Source organism: Oncorhynchus nerka, linkage group LG5 (assembly GCF_034236695.1).
Source record: "Oncorhynchus nerka isolate Pitt River linkage group LG5, Oner_Uvic_2.0, whole genome shotgun sequence".
Classification (NCBI taxonomy): domain Eukaryota; kingdom Metazoa; phylum Chordata; class Actinopteri; order Salmoniformes; family Salmonidae; genus Oncorhynchus; species Oncorhynchus nerka.
In genome coordinates, this window is record NC_088400.1 from 25477477 (window position 1) to 25501654 (window position 24178).

Sequence of the window (24178 nt, forward strand, 5' to 3'; positions counted from 1 at the left end):
ACGATGCCGCTTTGTTGTGACTAACGTTAGCCAGGCTGGGGTTAGGGGTTAAAGTTAGGGTTAGGGGTTAAGGTTAGGGGTTAGGAGTTAGGGTTAGGGGTTAAGGTTAGGAGAAGGGTTAGATAATATGTTAAGTAGTTGCAAAGTAGCAGAAAAGTACTGTGTAGTTGCAAAGTTGCTAATTAGCTAAAGTTGCCCGTGAAGTGATCTACTATGTTACATCTTGTCTTTGTGGCTGTAGGTTAGGTTACAGTGAAAAATGCTTAACCCTTGTCCACTGAGAAACTTTCAACACAGTATGTTTCATGCCAATGGCTATCATCACTGTAGGCCACCGAGGGAGTTTCAATCAAAGGCCATTGCCAAGAATTTTCCAGATCCAGGATTAATGGTTAAGGCCACTGAAGCCTTTCAATTCAAACCGTTCAATGTGACATTTTCGTAAAATATCTCTCAAACTAAGCTTAGAGAGATCCATAGAGATCCCTCTACTGGGGAGATGGGTATTTGGGACTAAATCCTCCCAGAGACAGACGATCATTATCTTTGAGTTTCACAGTCCAAGTTCACAGTAAAATAAGAGACAGAAGTTATACTACCAAAAAAAGTGGCACTGGAAGCTCAAACGTTTTCTGAATGCACCATTGAATTAGAATGAAACTACAGTGGAGTTTTGAAGCTTGAACAGTGTGCTAATAATTGAGTCTACCTAAAGCTCTACCCTTCGACGTTCAATCTCTAGAAGAAACAGGTTTGAAAGGTTTCCACACAGTTGCTGGCTTGATGATAACGAACTCTATGTGTAACCAAGCTACACATCTGCTGTATTCAGACTCTCTCGTGGGCTGAAGTACCTCATCCCACTAAATCATCCCACGACTACAAGCATGTTCACGTATAGATAATTCATTGCAGGAGGACACTTTACTTCCACATCAAGCTTGACCAATGACTCAGAAATGCACTGGACTGAGAATAAAAGCCTTTAAAGCGTTTGACACTCTGTGCAAAGTGATTGGCTCCTGACTGGGAGATCTCCTCTACCTGACAAAATAGCTTATTTTAATATTCGAGTACTGTACATCTTTAATGTGGTGACAGCCCTCACAGGCACAGTAACACAACAGAGGTGAATTACCTGATTGGGTCGTCTACACTCTCCCTCCCATCCCTCCCATTGTAGAATAATAGTGAAGACATCAAAACTATGAAATAACACATGTGGAATCATGTAGTAACCAAAAAAGTGTTAAACAAATCTAAATATATTTGAGATTCTTCAAAATAGCCACCCTTTGCCAGCTTGGTACACTCTTGGCATTCCCTCGACCAGCTTCATGAGGTAGTCACTTGGAATCCATTTAAATGAACAGGTGTGCCTTGTTAAAAGTTCATTTGTTTCTTAAACTGGGGACCGCCATAGGATAGGAAGACTCAGAGTTACAGTACCTCTGCTGCAGAGGATAAGTTCATTAGCTACCAGCCTCAGAAATAGCAGCCCAAATAAATGCTTCACAGAGTTCAAATAACAGACACATCTCAACATCAACTGTTCAGAGGAGACTGCGTGAATCAGGCCTTAATGGTCGAATTCTGCAAAGAAACCACTACTAAAGGACACCAATAATAGGAAGAGATTTGCTTGGGCCAAGAAACACGAGCAATGGACAGTAGACCAGTGGAAATCTGTCCTTTGGTCTGATGAGTCCAAATTGGAGATTTTTGGTTCCAAACGCTGTGTATTTATGAGACGCAGAGAAGGTGAACAGATGATCTCTGCATGTGTAGTTCCCACTGTAAAGCACGGAGGAGGAGGTGTGATGGTGTGGGGGTGTTTTGCTGGTGACGCTGTTGGTGATCTATTTAGAATTCAAGGCACACTTAACCAGCATTGATACAACAGCTTTCTGCAGTGATACACCATTCCATCTGGTTTGTGCTTACTGGCACTAAGACAATGACCCAACACACCTCCAGGCTGTGTAAGGGCTATTTGACCAAGAAGGAGAGTGATAGTCTGCTGCCTCAGAAAACATGGCCTCCACAATCACCTGACCTCAACACATTTGAGATGGTTTGGGATAAGTTGGACCGTAGAGTGAAAGAAAAGCAGCCAACAAGTGCTCAAACATTTGACTGGTACTGTATGTGTGTGTGGCATCAATATGCATGTGTATGTGTTTTGTGCGTGTCCGTGTGTATGTGTTGTAGAGTCAGTGTAGTATGTATGAGTGTGTGGTTGGAGTCCAGTGAGTGTAAATCGAGCTTGTGCAGGAGAGTCAGTGCACAAAATTATAATAAGTCCGGGTAGCCATATGATTAACTGTTCAGCAGTCTTATGGCTTGGGGGTTTGAGTTTGAGTTTGAGTTTATTTTATTTTTAAAGGGACAGTGCACATTAATCAACGTTTCAGTAAAAGTGCCGGTTTTAGCCAGCCGGCTAATTTTAAACCGCAGTCCCTGGGCAGGTTATTAAAAACAATTACAATATAGACAATAGCAACACAGGACAAGCAAGACATAGCATACAGACAGAGCAACATAGGACAAGCAAGACATAGCATACAGACAGAGCAACATAGGACAAGCAAGACATAGCATACAGACAGAGCAACATAAGACAAGCAAGACGTAGCATACAGACATAGCAACATAGAACAAAAAGCAGCAAGACAAAATTCATAAAAGCAACAAAGTGTTTCCACACCTCACAAGCTACAGACAACAGACAACATGGAAAGCGGCAACACACAGCTACTGACCATGTTCACAAATCTGATTGACCTTTATCCATGTCTTCAAGCATTTTGTGAAAGTGTGATATGTGGTGCAGTTATGTGTGTCTGATGGCAGTGTATTCCAGACATGGGAAGCTCTCACAGAGAATGCAGATTTACTAAAGGTGCTTTTCCTTAAGGGAACTATAAAGTCACCTCTCATGGCAGACCTTGTGGATCTGCTGCCATATGTTTGGGTTTTCTGTTTAACAAAAATACTGAGTGGAGGGGGAGCCAGGCCATTTAGGACCTTGAACACAAGACATGCGTCGGTATATTGCACAAGATTTTCCCAACTCAGGAGCTCATGCTTTCTGAGGATGTAACAGCGATGATGGCTATTGGGCTTCCTATCAAGCACTTTGAGAGCATGTTTGTAGACAGACTGAATAGGTCTTAATGTTGTACAGCAAGCTTGGGCCCAACTAGTCAAGCAGTATGTTAAGTGGGGGAGTATCATAGATTTTAAGTACAGTTTTGCTACTGTAGAAGCTCCGGTACCACTTGCCGTGCGGTTGCAGAGAGAACAATATATGACTTGAGTGGCTGAAATCTTTGACAAGTTAACCTTAATGATCACAGTCAATGGGTGATTCATCATCCTGTGTTACCCTACCTGCAACATGGAGGAGGGCAGCACTTTCAGGGCAGTCATCTACTCATGGTCTCTTTGATTCGCATGAAGGCCTGGGGTCTAAACAAGCCCTTGAATACTGTAGGATAACTTCAAAGCTAAAATACGGGGCTTAAGTGGTTGATCTTGACCAGCCTCATCATATTTCATCAAACTGCATGGAAACAATAAAAATTAGTCTGTGCATATCTTGTCTTTAAATGTCAGAGCAATAGGTGGAGAAAAGTCTATGTTGATCTGTGCTGAGCAAAACATTTGATTAATTACAAACATTGATTGATCAGAGGCTGTTGGTGAAGAGTATTGATTGGGTACTGTAAGTGCACTACATTGATCCAAACTGTACCCTCACACTTGACCCTGAACCTCCTCTCTGTCCCTGTACTCCTCGCTCCCTCTCTTGCCCCCTATCTCTCTCGCCAGAATTCAGCCAAAGTGCTTAGAAGATTGCAATGCATTTCCTGTCACGTTGTTTACATTGTGTTGGTTTGTCAACGTTGTTATGTTACTCCTCTGAAGCGCTAAACAGTTACTGAAAAACACTTGTGGATGACTTCAAAACCTTGTGAATAATTTCCCCCATCTAAACTTCCAAGGTCAGTTAGCGCAAGGACCTCCCCCTGAGGGGTGAGAAACCATTTACAGGGAGTAAATTAGTTTGCTTCAATTATCACATTATATTCAACCCATTATCACTAAATACTGACATACTTAGATAATTAGAAATGAATCTTCAATTTTTAAGCAAATTACCTTTGGACACAACAGAACACTGGATGAGAAAACAAAACAGTTTTTCATTTTACATTTTTTCTTTCAATAACGTCATCTCTGAACCAAACAGAAACCAGAACCAAGACGTTTCATAACACTTGGCTAGTGATTATATTTATAAAGATACAGGGCGAGAGCCAGATGCAGACACGTGAGGCAGATAGTTTGAATCTCTGATATTTATTATAAAATATGGGGCAGGCAAAAGACAGGTCGTGGACAGGCAAAAGATCATAAACCAGGGCAGAGTCCAGGAGGTACAGAGTGGCAGGCAGGCTCAGTGTCAGGGCAGGCAAAGATCATAAACCAGGGCAGAGTCCAGGAGGTACAGAGTGGCAGGCAGGCTCAGTGTCAGGGCAGGCAAAGGTCATAAACCAGGGCAGAGTCCAGGAGGTACAGAGTGGCAGGCAGGCTCAGTGTCAGGGCAGGCAAAGGTCATAAACCAGGGCAGAGTCCAGGAGGTACAGAGTGGCAGGCAGGCTCAGTGTCAGGGCAGGCAAAAGTCATAAACCAGGGCAGAGTCCAGGAGGTACAGAGTGGCAGGCAGGCTCAGTGTCAGGGCAGGCAAAGGTCATAAACCAGGGCAGAGTCCAGGAGGTACAGAGTGGCAGGCAGGCTCAGTGTCAGGGCAGGCAAAGGTCATAAACCAGGGCAGAGTCCAGGAGGTACAGAGTGGCAGGCAGGCTCAGTGTCAGGGCAGGCAAAGGTCATAAACCAGGGCAGAGTCCAGGAGGTACAGAGTGGCAGGCAGGCTCAGTGTCAGGGCAGGCAAAGGTCATAAACCAGGGCAGAGTCCAGGAGGTACAGAGTGGCAGGCAGGCTCAGTGTCAGGGCAGGCAAAGGTCATAAACCAGGGCAGAGTCCAGGAGGTACAGAGTGGCAGGCAGGCTCAGTGTCAGGGCAGGCAAAGGTCATAAACCAGGGCAGAGTCCAGGAGGTACAGAGTGGCAGGCAGGCTCAGTGTCAGGGCAGGCAAAGGTCAGACCCGGGAGGACTAGAAAAACAGTCTTGTAAAAAGCAGGAGCACGGAAAAAATACGGTGGTTAACTTGACAAGACAAGACGAACTGGCAAAAGACAAACAGAGAACACAGGAATAAATACCCTGGGAATAATTGGGAAAACGGGTGACACCTGGAGGTGGGTGGAGACAATCACAAAGACAGGTGAAACAGATCAGGACGTTACAATATTAGTTTAATTAAAACATGTTGGCAGGCTTTGGAGTTTAATCAATGGCCAGCCATGATCATAATAATCGTTATGATGTGGGATACAGGGCCAATATCGCCATGTACCTCTGAAAGTCTGCTCTGAGAAATGGATGCCCAACCATATCATAATCATTTGGGAAATTCCACACTAGTGGTACATCTACTATGTTTCTTAAGAAAGAGGAACATCTCAGCATAAGCCATGTTTCAAAACAGGAGATCATATCTTGTCTCTCCATTAGAAAGGCACCCAGTAATTTCTCTGCTGGTAAGACGACTTTGGCAAAATTGACATGTTGTTATTGAAACAACCTACTGTCAGCTCGACTGAACTGACAAGTCATCACGAAACTGACATTTATGGTGACAGGGGCTCCTGTGGAGGGATGCCAAGGGGAGGACATGTCAGCAGCCTTTTTGTGAATACCGAATATACATTACCTCTCCTAAGCATTGCTATCACGCATACTAAAGCACTGAACTGTTTCTCTCACTGTCTTCAGAGAGGCCATCACCCAAGGCTTATGGTATGTATGCCTTGAGTAGAATGACATTTCAGTAACAATTCCTGTTCTTTCTATTGTCCTGTTCAATGGGTACTCAGTGTACCATAATCATGTCCCATTTCTACATCAGTTTGACTGTTCTGGTATGCTTCTAGTCATCAACGTTAGCTTAAGAACACAATACTTTCCACAGTTTATCCGCTCTGTCCATTTCTCCTTTAGTCCATTGTCTTACAACACTATCTGAGCAGTACAGCTCACTACATTTAACAATGAACATCAAAAGTAAAGCACATTTGTCACTTGACCCAAAATGTTGCTTGTGAATAATAGAGTTATAGAAGCAGTACAACTGGAATACAGAAAGGCAAACAATGTCACTCCAACAGAGTAATGGCAGAGATAACGACACACGGCTCAGGAGAAATTTCACAGGAGAACGCCTTTCTGCATTTGCTTTCACTTATATTCCTATTAAAGTTCTAACTACACTACATTGTTTGTTATTGGATGAAACACATCATGGAACTCACCCTCTTGGTTTCAGTTCCTGGTTTGAATGTAGAGTAGGTCTTCATGTTCTTGACTGTGAGGTGCTTAACATGAAACAGTGACAGAGAAGTCATATGTTCAGTAATACCTAATCATTTGAATACAATTTATTTCCAATAGAATTGCGCAATCATTATTGGCATGGTGTCATTGAACTTGACAAGAAGCATGGCCCTGCGATTCAATAACGGTAGCCTATGTGGTTGGAACCAGTGAGAGTGCTGGCTTCATTATAAATGTCATATTACTCCTATAATTACGTGCTGTAAGCTGTTGAAAGCGCACATTTATGACTGTTCAGCTAGAGTTAAGGTCAATGACCAGAGTACATTTCAATATATTTGCATAAAATGTCCATATCAATCTATGCATGAATTTCATGTAATTAAGAAATCTATAACACACACTGACTGTCACAATTACCATTTACACGGTCCCCTTGGATACAAATGTGTCATTATATTTAAAGTGTTAGAAGGGAGGTACAGGGTGAAGTGTAGAGTTTGAGATAGGCTTCGTGGTTTTTGAAAATACCGTACATGTAATTAATAATGTCATTCATTGTGCATAATCATGTATCTTTCTCTCTTTTCACTTCTCACCACTTATGCTAATATGGTTTGAAAGTCCAAAGTGTAAACAACTTACATTTCCTATCAAGACACGTCCTAGCAAATATAACAGATATAAACCCTAACCTTTATTCTAACCATAACCTTAACCATTACCCTATCCCTTATTCTAAACCTAACCCTAACCCCAACTCTAACCTTAGCAAGCAGTTTTCATATCTCATGTCACTCACATAGTATTTGCATAGTCCTGATTGTCCACCTGTCATACTATCTGTTGATAAACAACTGACTATCTGTTGATAGTATGACCATCTGTAGAGCATCAAATAAAGTGTGACCGATATGAGATATGAAAATAACGCCATCTACAGAATAGAATATTTCAAATCAATAGATGTCAAATCCTCACTTCATTAACCCCGTAGAGTGCATAAATCAAAATTACATAACAAAAAATTACATAACAAAAAATCCCCATCAAAATCCGTCAGTTCAAAATAGAGATATATTTTTGTATTGGATGCGTCTCAATCCACTGCATCTGCCAGTGTCACACTTCCTCATTAGTGGTGAAAGGTGGCGGAGCTAGAGTGGTGTTTGTCAGACCATAACATATCACGAAAGTCTTATCACGTAAACATCTGTAGCGTCTGAACGGTTTGACCTTCAAACTATTATGACTCTCAAATCAAATTGTATTGATACACATATTTAGCTGATGTTATTGCGGGTGTAGCAAAATGCTTGTGTTCCTAGCTCCAACAGTGCAGTAATAACAATTCACAACAATACACACAAATCTAAAAGTAAAATAATGGAACTAAGGAATATATAAATATTAGGATGAGCAAAGTTGTGTTGGCATTGACTAAAATACAGTAGAATAGAATACAGTATAAACATATGAAATGAGAAAAGCAGTATGTAAACATTATTAAAGTGACTAGTGATTCCATGTCTATGTATATAGGGCAGCAGCCTCTAAGGTGCCGTGTTGAGTAACCGGGTGGTAGCCGGCTAGTGATGGCTATTTAACAGTCTGATGGCCTTGAGATGGAAGCTGTTTTTCAGTCTCTCGGTCCCAGCTTCGATGCACCTGTACTGATCTCGCATTCTGGATAATAACTGGGTGAACAGGCCGCAGCTTGGGTGGTTGATGTCCTTGATTATATTTATGGCCTTCCTGTGACATTGGGTGCTGTAGGTGTCCTGGAGGGCAAGCAGTGTCCCGTCGGTGATGCGTTTGGCAGACCACACCACACTCTGGAGAACCCTGTGGTTGCGGGCGGTGCAGTTGCCGTACCAGGCGGTGATACAGCCCGACAGAATGCTCTCAACTGTGCATCTGTAAAAGTTTCTGAGGGTCTTAGGGGCCAAGGCAAATTTCTTCAGCTTCCTGAGGTTGAAAAGGCGTTGTTGGACCTTCTTCACCACACTGTCTGTGTGGGTGGACCATTTCAGATCATCAGTGATGTGTGTGCCGAGGAACATGAAGCTTTCCACCTTCTCCACTGTGGTCCCGTCAATGTGGATGGGGGTGTGCTCCCTTTGCTTTATCCTGAAGTCCACAATCAGCTCCTTTGTTTTGTTGACGTTGAGGGAGAGGTACTTTTCCTGGCACCTCTCAGCCAGGGCCTTTACCTCCTCCCTATAGGCTGCCTCGTCATTTTTGGTAATCAGGCCAACTACCGCTGTGTTGTCAGCAAACTTGATGATTGAGTTGGATGCGTGTGTGGCCACGCAGTCATGGGTGAATAGGGAGTACAGGAGGGAGCTGAACACGCACCCTTGTTGGGCCCCTGTGTTGAGGATCAGTGAAGTGTAGGTGTTGTTTCCTACCTTCAACACCTGGGGGAGGCCTGTCAGGAAGTCCAGGACCCATTTGCACAGGGTGGGGTTCAGACCCGGGGCCCTGAGCTTGATGATGTGCTTGGAGGGTACAATGCTGTTGAAAGCTGCGCTAGAGTCAATGAACAGCATTCTTACATAGGTGTCCCTATTGTCCAGGTGGGATAGGGCAGTATGCATTTCAATGGTGATTGCATCGTCTGTGGATCTAAGCAAATTGAGGTGGCTCCAGGGTGTCAGGTAAAGAAGAGGTGATATGATCCTTAACTACCCTCTCAAAGCACCTGGGGGAGGCCTGTCAGGAAGTCCAGGACCCATTTGCACAGGGTGGGGTTCAGACCCAGGGCCCTGAGTTTGATGATGAGCTTGGAGGGTACAATGCTGTTGAAAGCTGCGCTAGAGTCAATGAACAGCATTCTTACATAGGTGTTCCTATTGTCCAAGTGGGATAGGGCAGTGTGCAATTCAATGGCGATTGCATCATCTGTGGATCTAAGCATATTGAAGTGGGTCCAGGGTGTCAGGTAAAGAAGAGGTGATATGATCCTTAAGTACCCTCTCAAAGCACTTCATGATGACAGAGGTGAGTGCTACGTGGCCATAGTCATTTAGTTCAGTTACCTTTTCTTTATTGGGTACAGGAACAATGGTGGACATCTTGAAGCAAGTGGGGACAGCAGACTGGGATAGGGAGAATATGTCCGTAAACACTCCAGCCAGCTGGTCTGCGCATGCTCTGAGGACGGGCTAGGGATGCCGTCTGGGCCAGCAGCCTTACGAGGGTTGACACGCTTAAATGTAGTAGTAAGACAGACATGTAATGCTGGTGAGTTACTGTCGCTCTGATATACAAAAGTTATTTCCGGCTCTATGTAATAACACCAAAAACGTTCTAGGCTAATAGTGTGGGAAGTAACATGTAAAAAGTTGCTTAGCAGCTAAACTCAGCAAAAAAAGAAATGTCCTCTCTACACAGAGCCCTGAACTTAACCCCATCGAACACCTTTGGCATGAATTGGAACGCCGACTGCGAGCCAGGCCTAATCGCCCAACATCAGTGCCCGACCTCACTAATGCTCTTGTGGCTGAATGGAAGAAAGTCCCCGCAGCAATGTTCCACCATCTAGTGGAAAGCCTTTCCAGAAGAGTGGAGGCTGTTATAGCAGCAATGTTCCAACATCTAGTGGAAAGCCTTTCCAGAAGAGTGGAGGCTGTTATAGCAGCAAAGGGGAGACCAACTCCATAGTAATGCCAATGATTTTGGAATGAGATGTTTGACGAGCAATTGTCACATATTTTTAGCCATGCGGTGTGCTTCCAGACACAAATGAGAGAACACCTCACCTTGACCGTTTTAGAGTCGCCCTAGCCTCGCTGGTTAGGCTGTTACATGTTACCTAGAGCGTTCGTGATTAACTATTACTTTCTTTGCCTACGTTTATTGAAACCGGTCATATTCAGCAGGTGTTGCACGTTCCTAAATTAATCTGTTATTCTGCACTCTGGCACAAAGACGAGAGTGCTCTGAAGTCAGAGTAGATAGCCAGAGTGAATTTGTGAATGCAAGAGATATGCTAACTGGACAAAAGTCATTCAAGCTAACCAAATGAGACCTGCATCTCAGGCTGTATATAGCCACCAAAAACAATATGAGGGGAAAAAGTCAGTCACTTACCCACTCCTCCAATGACATGACATCCTCCTAGCATCTAGCTAGCTATCTAGCTAAAATTAGGCTCCATGTTTTTAGCTTGCTACATAAATAGATATGCTAGCCTATTAGCCGTGTTATTACTGACTTGTGATCATTGCCCTTGCTAGTTTGATTGTGTTAACATTCCCAGCCTTAGTTACATTCATCCGTTTTTGTCCAAAATATTGAGTCATTGAAACTGAAACAGTACATCCCGAATGGAGGCAGAAAACAACGTACCAGGCCAGCTGGGATTTACAACCTAGAAGCAATATTTTTTTAACTACCAAGAAATGTATTGGTGAAATAATATTAATCATGCACTAAACTGCATCAGTATGTTCCACCAACAATGTCTTAGTGTACGTCATAGAATGCTGAGTAAAAAATAACCTATTTTAATAAAATCTCTTATAAAGTTGGTTTCGGTTAAGACGGGATAAAATGTGTTCAATACCGGAGGAAAACAAAGTGTAGCGAGCTTTCAGTTCACACAACTCTACTAAACAGTACACTTCACTCTACACTCATTCTGAACAGGGCTACTTCTTCATTACACAAAGGAAAAACCTCAACCAATTTCTAAAGACTGTTGACATCCAGTGGAAGTGACAGGAACTGCAAACATATTTCTATTAAATCGGGCTTGCCATAGAAACTTAATGGAAAACAGATTGACCTCCAAAAAAAAAAGATCCCTGGATGGATTGTGCTCGGGGTATCGCCTGCCAAATACGTTCTGTTATTCTCACAGACATCATTCAAACACTCAGTGTTTTCTATCAAATACTACCAATTATATGCATATCCTAGCTTCTAGGCAGGACGTTTACTTTGGGTACCTCAGTATTCCAAACTTGGGAATACTGCCCTTTACCCCGAAGAAGTTAACTAGCAAGAACTTGAACGACTTTTGTCCAGTTTGCATATCTCTTGCGTTCTCAAATTCTCAGCAAACTTATCATGTGTAAATATTTGTATGAACATAACAAGATTCAACAACTGAGACATAAACTGAACAAGTTCAGCAGACATGTGACTAACAGAAATTGAATAATGTGTCCCTGAACAAAGGGGGGGTCAAAATCAAAAGTAACAGTCAGTATCTGGTGTGGTCACCAGCTGCATTAAGTACTGCAGTACATCTCCTCCTCATGAACTGCACCAGATTTGCCAGTTCTTCCTGTGAGATGTTACCCCATTCTTCCACCAAAGCACCTGCAAGTTCCCTGACATTTCTGGGGGGAATGGCCCTAGCCCTCACCCTCCGATCCAACAGGTCCCAGATGTGCTCAATGGGATTGAGATCTGGGCTCTTCGCTAGCCATGTCAGAACACTGACATTCCTGTCTTGCTTGAAATCACGCACAGAATGAGCAGTATGGCTGGTGGCATTGTCATGCTGGAGGGTCATGTCAGGATGAGCATGCAGGAAGGGTACCAGATGAGGGAGGAGGATGTCTTCCCTGTAACGCACAGCATTGAGATTGCCTGCAATGACAACAAGCTCAGTCCGATGATGCTGTGACACACCACCCCAGACCATGACGGACCTTCCACCTCCAAATCAATCCCGCTCCGGAGTGCAGTCCTCGGTGTAGCGCTCATTCCTTCAGCAATAAATGCGAATCCGACCATCACCCCTGGTGGGACAAAACCTTGACTCGTCAGTGAAGAGCACTTTTTGCCAGTCCTCTCTGGTCCAGCAACGGTGGGTTTGTGCCCATAGGCGACATTGTTGCCGGTGATGTCTGGTGAGGACCTGCCTCACAACAGGCCTACAAGCCCTCAGTCCAGCCTCAGCCTATTGTGGACAATCTGAGCACCGATTGAAGGAGTGTAATTCCTGGTGTAACTCGGGCAGTTGTTGTCGCCATCGTGTACCTGTCCCGCAGTTGTGATCTTCGGATGTACCAATCCTGTGCAGGTGTTGTTACACATGGTCTGCCACTGCGATGACAATCAGCTGTCCGTCCTGTCTCCCTGTAGCGCTGTCTTAGGCATCTCACAGTACGGACATTGCAATTTATTGTTCTGGCCACATCTGGAGTCCTCATGCCTCCTTGCAGCATGCCTAAGGCAAGTTCACGCAGGTGAGCAGGGACCCTGGGCATCTTTTTCAGTAGAAAGGCCTGTTTAGTGTCCTAAGTTTTCATAACTGTGAGCTTAATTGTAAGCTGTTAGTGTCTTAACGACCGTTCCACAGGTGCGTGTTCATTAATTGTTTATGGTTAATTGAACATGCATGGGAAACAGTGTTTAAACCCTTTACAATGAAGATCTGGGAAGTTATTTGGATTTTTACAAATTATCTTTGAAAGACAGGGTCCTGAAAAAGGACATTGCATTGTTTTGTTTTTTTAGAAGCAGAGTTGCATGTCTGTCGACGCCATCTTACTCAACGAGATGGTGTTATGCGTTATCCGTTCTGCTCTACGACCCCCACAAGTGTCACGGTACTTTCCTGCCTACCCCAAAAAATGGATTACTATATGTAAAAAAATATGTTCCAGTCAAAAGTTTGGACACACCTACTCATTCTTGATATTTTTTAAAGTAGCCACCCTTTGCCTTTATGACAGCGTTGCACACTCTTGTCACGACTCCTACCGAAGGTGGCTCCCCTTCCTGTTCGGGTGGCGCTAGGAGGTCGTCGTCATCGGCCTACTAGCTGCCACTGAAGGTGGTTCCCCTTCCTGTTCGGGTGGTGCTCGGCGGTCGTCGTCACCGGCCTACTAGCTGCCACTGAAGGTGGCTCCCCTTCCTGTTCGGGTGGTGCTCGGCGGTCGTCGTCACCGGCCTACTAGCTGCCACTGAAGGTGGCTCCCCTTCCTGTTCGGGTGGTGCTAGGTGGTCGTCGTCACCGGCCTACTAGCTGCCACTGATCCTTTTTCCTCCCACTTGTCTGTTTATTAGTTACACCTGTGTTTAGTTAGGTTAATTGGTTGGGCTTCATTATCCAGCCGGCCCGCCTGCTGGGTGTGTGGGATTGTTTTATGTGTACTCTTGTGCACGCCTGTAAGTCACGGTTGTTCGTGTACGTGTGTTGTTCGGGACTGTTCGGGCATTACAACTCTGCATTCTCTCAACCAGGTATTCATTTCAATTAGCAGGTGTGCCTTGTTTAAAGTTAATTTGTGGATTTTTTTTACTTAATGCGTTTGAGCCACTCAGCTGTGTTGTGACAAGGTAGGGGTGGTATACAGAAGATAGGCCTATTTGGTAAAAGACCAAGTCCATATTATGGCAAGAACAGCTAAAATAAGCCAAGTGAAACGGCAGTCCACCATTACTTTAAGACATGAAGGTCAGTCAATCTGGAAAACTTCAAGAACTTTGAAAGTTTCTTCAAGTGCAGTCATAAAAGCCATGAAGTGCTATGATGGAACTGTCTCTCTTGAGGACCACCACAAGACTCACCAGCCTCAAATTGCAGCCCAAATAAATGCTTCACAAAGTTCAAGTAACAGACACATCTCAACATCAACTGTTCAGAGGAGACTGCGTGAATCAGTCCTTCATGGTCGAATTACTGCAAAGAAAACACTGCTAAAAAGGACACCAATAATAAGAAGAGACTTGCTTTGACAAAGAAACAGGACCAATGGACATTGGACTGGTGGAAATCTGTCCTTTGGTCTGATGAGTCCAATTTTTTTGTGAGACGCAGAGAAGGTGAACAGATGTTCTCCGCATGTGTAGTTCCCACCATGAAGAATGGAGGAGGAGGTGTGATTGTGTGGGGGTGCTTTGCTGGTGACACTGTCAGTGATTTATTTAGAATTCAAATCACACTTAACCAGCATGGCTGCCACAGCATTCTGCAGCGATACGCCATCCCATCTGGTTTGTGCTTAGTGGGACCAACATTTGATTTTCAACAGGACAATGTCCCAACACACCTCCAGGATGTGTAAGGGCTATTTGACGAATGAGGAGAGTGATGGAGTGTTGCATCAGATGACCTGGCCTCTACAATCACCCGACCTCAACCCAATTTATTTATTTATTTTTTTCACCTTTATTTAACCAGGTAGGCTAGTTGAGAACAAGTTCTCATTTGCAACTGCGACCTGGCCAAGATAAAGCATAGCAGTGTGAACAGACAACACAAAGTTACACATGGAGTAAACAATTAACAAGTCAATAACACAGTAGAAAAAAAAGAGAGTCTATATACATTGTGTGCAAAAGGCATGAGGAGGTAGGCGAATAATTACAATTTTGCAGATTAACACTGGAGTGATAAATGATCAGATGGTCATGTACAGGTAGAGATATTGGTGTGCAAAAGAGCAGAAAAGTAAATAAATATAAACCGTATGGGGATGAGGTAGGTAAAATTGGGTGTGCTATTTACCGATAGACTATGTACAGCTGCTCAGATAGCAGATGTTTGAAGTTGGTGAGGGAGATAAAAGTCTCCAACTTCAGCGATTTTTGCAATTCGTTCCAGTCACAGGCAGCAGAGAACTGGAACGAAAGGCGGCCAAATGAGGTGTTGGCTTTAGGGATGATCAGTGAGATACACCTGCTGGAGCACGTGCTACGGGTGGATGTTGCCATCATGACCAGTGAACTGAGATAAGGCGGAGCTTTACCTAGCATGGACTTGTAGATTACCTGGAGCCAGTGGGTCTGGCGACGAATATGTAGCGAGGGCCAGCCGACTAGAGCATACAGGTCGCAGTGGTGGGTGGTATAAGGTGCTTTAGTAACAAAACGGATGGCACTGTGATAAACTGCATCCAGTTTGCTGAGTAGAGTATTGGAAGCTATTTTGTAGATGACATCGCCAAAGTCGAGGATCGGTAGGAGAGTCAGTTTTACTAGGGTAAGTTTGGCGGCGTCAGTGAAGGAGGCTTTGTTGTGGAGTAGAAAGCAGATTCTAGATTTGATTTTAAATTGGAGATGTTTGATATCTGTCTGGAAGGAGTCTGGAAGGAGGGTTTACAGTCTAGCCAGACACCTAGGTACTTATAGATGTCCAATTGAGATGGTTTTGGATGAGTTGGACCTCAAAGTGAAGGAAAAGGATCCAACAAGTGCTCAGCATATGTGGGAACTTTTTCAAATCTGTTGGAAAAGCATTCCAGGTGAAGCTTGTTGATAGAATGCCAAGAGTGTGCAAAGCTGTCATCAAGGCAAAAGGTGGCTACTTTGAAGAATATTAAAAAAATGTAACAGTTTTTTGGTTACTACCTGATTCCATATGTGTTAATTCATAGTTGTTATGGCTTCAATATTATTTTAAAATTTAGAAAATCATTTTTTTTTTATGTAAAACCTGAATGAGTAGGTGTGTCCAAACTTTTTATTGGGTCTGTTTATATAAATATTTCCAGACTTTTTTTTTATATCTTTTTTTTTTGTTTTTTTTTTGACTGCCCTTTTTGCCATTTATGAATGTGTTATTCCATGTGTTTCTATGGGCTATAGTACTAAAGGCCAACATTTTGCAATATAATTTTTGATTCCTAAAGGGGGCCCACAATTCATACTTAAAAAGCAACATTGTCCATAGTATGACCGTCTTGAAACAATTCCACATGTCAGCTTAGCACCCCCAATTCCCCAACGTCTTAGACTCTAAAGAATTAATGTAGTCAAATCAAATCTACATTGATAAAGCTCAGACACCCTGCAACGTGTCAATATAGCATGATGCCTCCAGTAAAGAGGCCTGGGAAAACAAGTACATACATTGAACCACCTTGCCTGAGCTAATTGGACCAGCAATATCTTTAGAATATTTACATAACAGAATCAATAGCCCTGCATACACTTACTTAGAATTTAGATGTAAGCATTCCCACTGGAAGTACCATCCACAACCACACTCAAATCAGCAAAATCAAAGGCCCCCGTCTCAAATGCGTTAATAACCCTGAAAGACCATGTTAATGGGTTTGCTTGGCATTTGACAGTAGCCTGGTATTGGTACCAAACAGATGGGCAGGCTAATTGGATGGGTACTTATAGCTTGGTTGCCTGTGTTCCTTTGTTCCGTTGTTGGGGCTGTAATTGGAATACACTGCATTCTGTTGGCTTGACATGCACATATGTAACTGTAGTGTGTAGTGCTCTTGCTGGCTATGCAGTACGGTTGAAATACGTAAATCATATTGTGTTTGATCCCAGGTGAGTTCTTATTAGACAACTGATGTCATTCTTGGCATTCAGCACTTCAGAGAAGGGTTAACCTATAGGGAAATTATGTAAATCACTCTGGATAAGAGCGTTTGCTAAATTACCTAAATGTAAATTAATTACTGTATGAATAATGTATATTTGTCTGCAACCATGGTAGGGTAGCATCATTGTCAGTAGTAAAATGGGTGAATTCTATGTTACTACTGTGAAACAGTACAAATTAAACTGTGGAAGACTTTACCCTTGACTCAGAAAGAGTTGAGCTTTCACTTATCAGAAAACAAGTGAATACAGTACAGTATCTTAATTCAATGTCTTGTGGGAATAAGCCTCTGCCTACGATAAACGTGTCATGGGGTTCATGTTTCTCATTTTCGATTAGTAGGTAGGTCAACTTTTTGATGTGGCCAAGCCCTTGTCCATTTAATTAGAATTCCTATCTTGTCAAATTGAACAGTGCATGGCCTCCAGCCTGCCATTGCTGATTTAAATGTGGTACAACTTAATACATGTTCCCTTATCACATCATTCTCATTGACTACAGGTGTAGGATCTTACTTTCACCTCTCATTTTTTGCTGAGAATTTTCTTGCACCACAGGAAATGCAGATGAGTTTCGTGATTTACGTAAATTCACTGAAAACCCACTTTAACACGGTTATATTAACAGTATAGCACTTTTCATGTAGCCTACTTTTGTCCAGCTAAAAGCCTAATCAAGCAACATTATGGACTAAACCTTCAAATCCTGTTGCTGCACGATTATTTTGCTGTGACAATATAGGTCAAATGAAGATCCTGCATCTACAGCTAAAGCTCCTGGGTCTAGCATTCTGCATTAAACTTAGCTGTCACAAGGGAACTATGATCATTTTTAGCTTTGCTCTGCCAGATCCTGTTACTCTTGCTGTTGTAGTCACAGTAACTTTTTAAATATCTTCCACTGGGTAAAGAATAGCTTATCTTCTCTTTGATTTGTCACTTGCATAAAACTTAGAACTGAATGCATCACACTTTGTTGTTTGATGAAAATGTGTTGATGGTGACAAATAATGTCTCCATACACCCTTGTGAATACAACATGTTCATCGAGATACAAAAACCTATGGAAAACATACTAAGGAAGTGATACAGTATGTTTATTTGACTTGGGGAAATATCGGGCTTAGGATCACTGCTTGGGAAATGTACTGCTGCTGTTGCAGTGGTCCGTGGTTAAGCAGTTTCTGATCAATATAACTTGTAGGTCATTCTTGATAAATGGATGTGGAGCTGCACACCAATGAAATCAGCCACATGTGTATTGTAGGAGAAAATGTCTAAGATAATGGCTAAATTATTTAACAGGATAAGCCTGCTTTCACCTGCCTTGGCCGATTAGAGTCTACTACTTTACAATGATTTTGGCTTTACACTTGTTGTTCATCTAAGGACGTATTCAGGAACAAGTCATATTTATTTAACTGACTTTAGTTCATCTCTAACCCCTGGTATTGATTCGACTAATACACGTGATGAAGAATGTGGATCTCCTCCTGGCCATCAAGCTCTGCAGATTTCATTAAGAAGACCCTTCTTTCTGGCATTCATATCTCAGGGGAAAAGATATGTGGACACAATTAAATTAAAAAAGAGGTAGAGAACTCTTAATTTGACAGAATTACCTTCATGTCAAACCAAAAGACTGATTAATTCAATAGGTCAATAGACAATATAATTTTAAATGGACTGAGGGAATTAAAAAGAGAGCGTAGATTTGTTTGACGATGAGAAATCTTCCTCATTATGAGTGGTGGAGAAGGGTTATGTATAATACCAATGATTAGGCCCAACAGGACTGGAATGGTTATACATAATGCCAGTGATTAGGCCTAACAGGAATGGATTATAGAGTGAGGCATGTACACACTGACAGACATGCATAGCCATTGCCAATTTCTAAAGAAGTTATATGAATATATACATATATATATGTTATCCTGTATGTTCGCCTTTCACTCTTGAATAGAAGATCTAGTCAGATTACACAGCTTGATGGGAAACCATTTTCTAACCCTACAGATTGTATATATGGGCTGCATAAACTGTCAACATAGTATGACTTGACCATATTGACCATCTCACATGATAGAAAACATAAAATCTTAGGACATCTGTTCTCACTTTCAAGTGTCATGGTTGAAGGGAAAAGCATAATGGCATGTTGTCAAGAAGACCTTTAGTGGTAGGGCTTTATGTTCAAACTAAAGTAAGAAGACTTTGTAATGTTAGACAGTGTTCTGTTCTCATATTAGTAGTAGTTGAAACACATTACATTATTTAGGGTGATTCAAAGAACTTAATTACACAGATTTCTACAAAAGTTATTTCCTTCCCCTTATCTGAAGGATCCGTTTCTACAAGGTGAATCACTCCATTAGATTCATTTGGTGAGTCAACACACAGGACAGCATGTATTTAGTAAGTTTTGTTGACGGCAACAGATGGAGCCTTACCCCAGGGTAGCACATGAAATAGCTTGACAAAGAGCCATATTTTATATTTAAATACCCACACCAGAAGTGGAATCAATGTGTATGTAGTGCATAGTCACTCAGGGGAAGATAAACATTGCACACAACACTCATCTCTGCTCCGCAAACTATGATGCGGATATAATGAATGTATCTTAGTAATGCTGTTGTTCAATTAATTATATGTCAACCTACAGTACATAGAATTACATGGGCTTGTTGGATCCATAGATAAGAGGAAATGATTCATTTCTCATTTCTGGAATTCATAAACACTTTCAGTAGAAGTTTGACATTTCCTCTTATATGTTATAATAATAACAACAGAAATTCTTCAAATCCCAGTTTTTCAAAAGTATCTTCTTCTTGTATTTAAATCTTCATTCCCGGCTCTCGTTTCATAACGCAGAAATAACGGCAACAAAAATAGGCCATAAAGACAAATACATAAATTAATGACAGAAAATGAAATTCAATTTCCAGAGGCAAGTTGATGTACCATTTTTACCCTCTCGGATCGTAATTAAAAGGCAGTGAGCTGGAGAGGTGTTAAGGAGCCCAGCAGCGAGGGAACGCAAAGGCCTTTTTCATCATCCCAGTTGTGTTGCATGGTGAAATCCACAGAGAACACAAGTGCCTGAGGAACGAGACAGGAGACACTTCTTCCTCGCCATGTGAAACTCCCACACTCCCCCACTCCACCCTCAGCCAGCTGTGACAGGCCCCCAAACAACAGCAAGGTTTATGCTCTAACAATCCCACATAAACAACATTCACCTGATTTGTTTTTCTCCCCTCAGAGTATCAGTGTACTCGTGTGTATATATTTTTCAGTGATACATTGAATAGTATTGGCAGCTTTGTTCACTGTGAGGAGTACAGCCACTAATGATCACACATTACACACAAGCTATTCAGCTAATTCATTAGCGGTGACAACCTTAATACTGAAGTCAATGTGGAAAAAAGGAAAAACGGCTTAGTTGTTTTTTTTCTTCTTCTCGTAAATATGTAGCAAGCTATTTCAACATCCCTAAAATTTCTGTCTCAATGTGAACATTGACATCCATGTTCGTCCTTCATGAGTCTCTTGTTTGAATGAAGCGTCATATACATGTGTGCATGGACAGTAGTTGCAGAAACCAAGATGCAGTATAAATGCTGATAGGGCAGGATTAATAGCATCGCTGACACTTTATTTGGGTATGGTGGTCCATCTGTAGATGTTCTACAGACTATTCACAGATTATCAGTCACATTTCAACTAACTATCTACTATCCCTAACCCTAGCACGAACTTAAAATGAAATGCAAACATTTATAAAATGTGAATTTTTTTTCTACCGATGTCTATATACTCTACATTTTCAAAGTCAAAGAACAATTCTCAGTAATTGTACAAATAAAATAAAAAGTCAAATAAAAGATGTCCTGATTGCGTATGTCTTCACATCCCAGAGCTAATACTTGGCGGAAGCACCTTTGGGAGCCATTACAGCTGTAAACACGTTTTTACAAGATTCTATCAACTTCGCACAACTCTTACGGCAACGCACAGTACCAGTTAAAAGTTTGGACACACTTACCCATTCAGGGGTTTTTCTTTATTTTGACCATTTTCTAAATGTTCTACTATTTTCTACAAAACTTTTTTAATTACTGCATGATTCCATATGTGTAGTTTCATAGTTTTGATGTCTTCACTATTATTCTACAAACCATGGAATGAGTAGCTGTGTCCAAACTTTTGACTGGTACTGAATATCTATTGTTTTTGTGAAAATTGCTCAAGCTGAGAAAATGTGGTTGGGAGTCATTGATGAAAAGCAATATTCAAACGTTGTCTCTAATTTTCAAGCTGATTTAAATCAGGAACACTCAACACCTACTGGAAAGCCATTCAGGTGTGTCTTTGGCATTAAAATGTATATAATTACTCTACTGAAAAATATAACTTTTATCCCAGGGTTAGGCATTCAGAAGACTGAGGCAGGGATCATTTAACTTTTTTAAATCTGGGCTTCGCTCTTTTCATATTTATGGGTATGCTTGTCCCTGCCGGTGACAAGCATACCCATAACGTTATGCTGCTACAATCCTTGACAATACAGAGGATCAATAACATTGCATTTACTCATTACTGGTCTTTATGACAAAGTGAAAAGAATGAAGCCTGTATAAAAATAAAATCCACTCCAAATAATCCATTCTGTTTTCAACAAAGCTGTTAAGTAATACTGCAAGACAACACGACAAATAAATTACCTTTTGGGCATAAATGAAAAACTACAGGTTTGAGTCAAATAAGAGTCTATACAAGTCAAAGAGTGAAACCCTCTCTATTTTCAAGTATTGTGGTTGCAGCATCATGTGAAGTAAGTTGTGTACATCGGTAGAACATTTGGCAGCAAAATGTGAAGACTGTGCAAGGTGTGTGTAGACTTTCACTAGGCACTGTAGTTTGTTGATTTTGTGACCATCTGTTGAGCATCTAAAGATGGAAAATCAATACTATCCAAATAAAGTCAACTGCATCCAGACCTAAATGTCCAACATCAGTAGTCACACAACCTGCAGCCTGTCAGATACTGTGCTAAAGGTGCCAGAGAGTGTGAGAGGTGAGGGTGCCAGACATTGTGAGAGGTGAGGGTGCCAGACATTGTGAGAGGTAAGGGTGCCAGACACTGTGAGAGGTAAGGGTGCCAGACATTGTGAGAGGTAAGGGTGCCAGACACTGTGAGAGGTAAGGGTGCCAGACACTGTGAGAGGTAAGGGTGCCAGACACTGTGAGAGGTAAGGGGGCCAGACACTGTGAGAGGTAAGGGTGCCAGACACTGTGAGAGGTAGGGTGCCAGACACTGTGAGAGGTAAGGTTGCCAGACACTGTGACAGGTAAGGGTGCCAGACACTGTGAGAGGTAAGGGGGCCAGACACTGTGAGAGGTAAGGGGGCCAGACACTGTGAGAGGTAAGGGGGCCAGACACTGTGAGAGGTAAGGGTGCCAGACACTGTGAGAGGTAGGGTGCCAGACACTGTGAGAGGTAAAGTAGAATAGGTATTATTTTCGTGTCCGGCAATGTACTTGATGCATCATCTTCCCTCCCAACACATTCAATGGGGTGACATGGCGTAATTGAGTAAAGGTTCTGCACACCCCACACAATTGGAGATCGCCTTGCCGCCCAATGAGTTCCGTGCCCCAATGGTTAAGGTCATCAAACTGACACAGACAAGGCTTTTTGGGGATGCAGCTGGTGGTTGAGTGGGAGCCAGGCTGGCTTAATGGAGAGAGGGCAGGGGGAGATGGAAGAGCAGCTGCAGGTAATGAGAGGGGCACCGGTATATCCAGAGGGCTCAGGAGGGTAAGGCAGGAGAGGAGAGGTGGCAGTACAGGAGAGCTTCTGCTGATGAAATGCGGGGCAGCATTTAGCCACTGTGTGCTGGAGGGCTGGATGATTCATCAGCCTCACTGAGTCAGGCAGTACCTGATTATTTGCATTTTCCCAACTAAGTCACCATGGGGGCTTTTTGTGACTGATTCTCCTCCATTGTTCTATAATCATATTCTAAATCGAGGTCATACATCTTGATTCGTCTTCCTACATGTACAGTGCCTTCAGAAAGTATTCATACCCCTTGACTTATTTCACATTTTATTGTGTTTACAGCATGAATAAAAACATTTTAAAAATCGCACCCATCTATACACAATACCGCATAATGACAAAGTCGAAACAAGTTTTTATACATCTTTGCAAATGCAGAAATATCTCATCTCCATAAGTATTCACACCCCTGAGTCAATACATGTGACGGTGATTGTACACCTGTATTGTACAATATTTGCCTATTATTATTTTAAAAATTCTATTGGTTGTTGATCTATCAAATTGGTTGTTGATCATTGCGAGAATCATTTTCAAGCAGAATTAAGTCAAAACTGTAACTCGGCCACTCAGGAACATTCCCTGTCTTTTTGGTAAACAATGACAGTGTAGATTTGGCCTTGTGTTTGAGGTTATTGTCTTGCTTAGGTGAATTCATCTTCCAGTGTCTGGTGGAAAGCAGACTGAACAAGGTTTTCCTCTAGGATTTAGCCTGTGTTGCGTCATTCCATTGCTTTTTTAAAACCCTGAATAACTCCTTAGTCCTTCACGATAACAAGCATACCCTTACATGATGCAGCCACCATTATGATTGAAAATATGGAGAGTGGTACTTAGTGATGTGTTGTGTTGGATTTGCCCCAACCATAACACGTTGCTTTAGTGCCTTATTACAAACAAGATGCATGTTTTGGAATATTTTTATTCTGTACATGCTTCTTTCTTTTCACTCTGTCAATTAGGTTAGTATTGTGGAGTTACTAAAATGTTGTTGATTCATGCTCAGTTTTCTCCTATCACAGCTATTAAACTCTGTAACTGTTTTAAAGTCACCATTGACCTCATGGTGAAATCACTGGGTGCTTTCCTGAGTTAGGAAGGACACCTGTATCTTTGTAGTGACTGGGTGTATTGATACACCATCCAAAGTGTTAATAGTAACGCTCTTAAGGGATATTCAATATCTGCTTTTTTGATCATTGTATGTGTTGGTGCAGAGATGAGGTAGTCATTCAAAAATCATGTTAAACACTGTTATTGCACACAGAGTGAGTCCATGCTAATTATTATGTGACTTGTTGAGCATGTTTACTCCTGAACTTATTTAGGCTTGCCATAACAAAGGGGTTGAATACTTATTGAATCAAGACATTTCAGCTTTTCCTTTTTCAACATTTTGAAAAACACAATATTCCACTTTGACATTATGGGGTATTGTGTGTAGGCCAAAGACGACACATCTTAATTTAATCCATTTTAAATTCAGGCTGTAACACAACACAATATGGAAAAAGTCAAGGAGTGTGAATACTTTCTGAAGGCACTGTAGGTGGT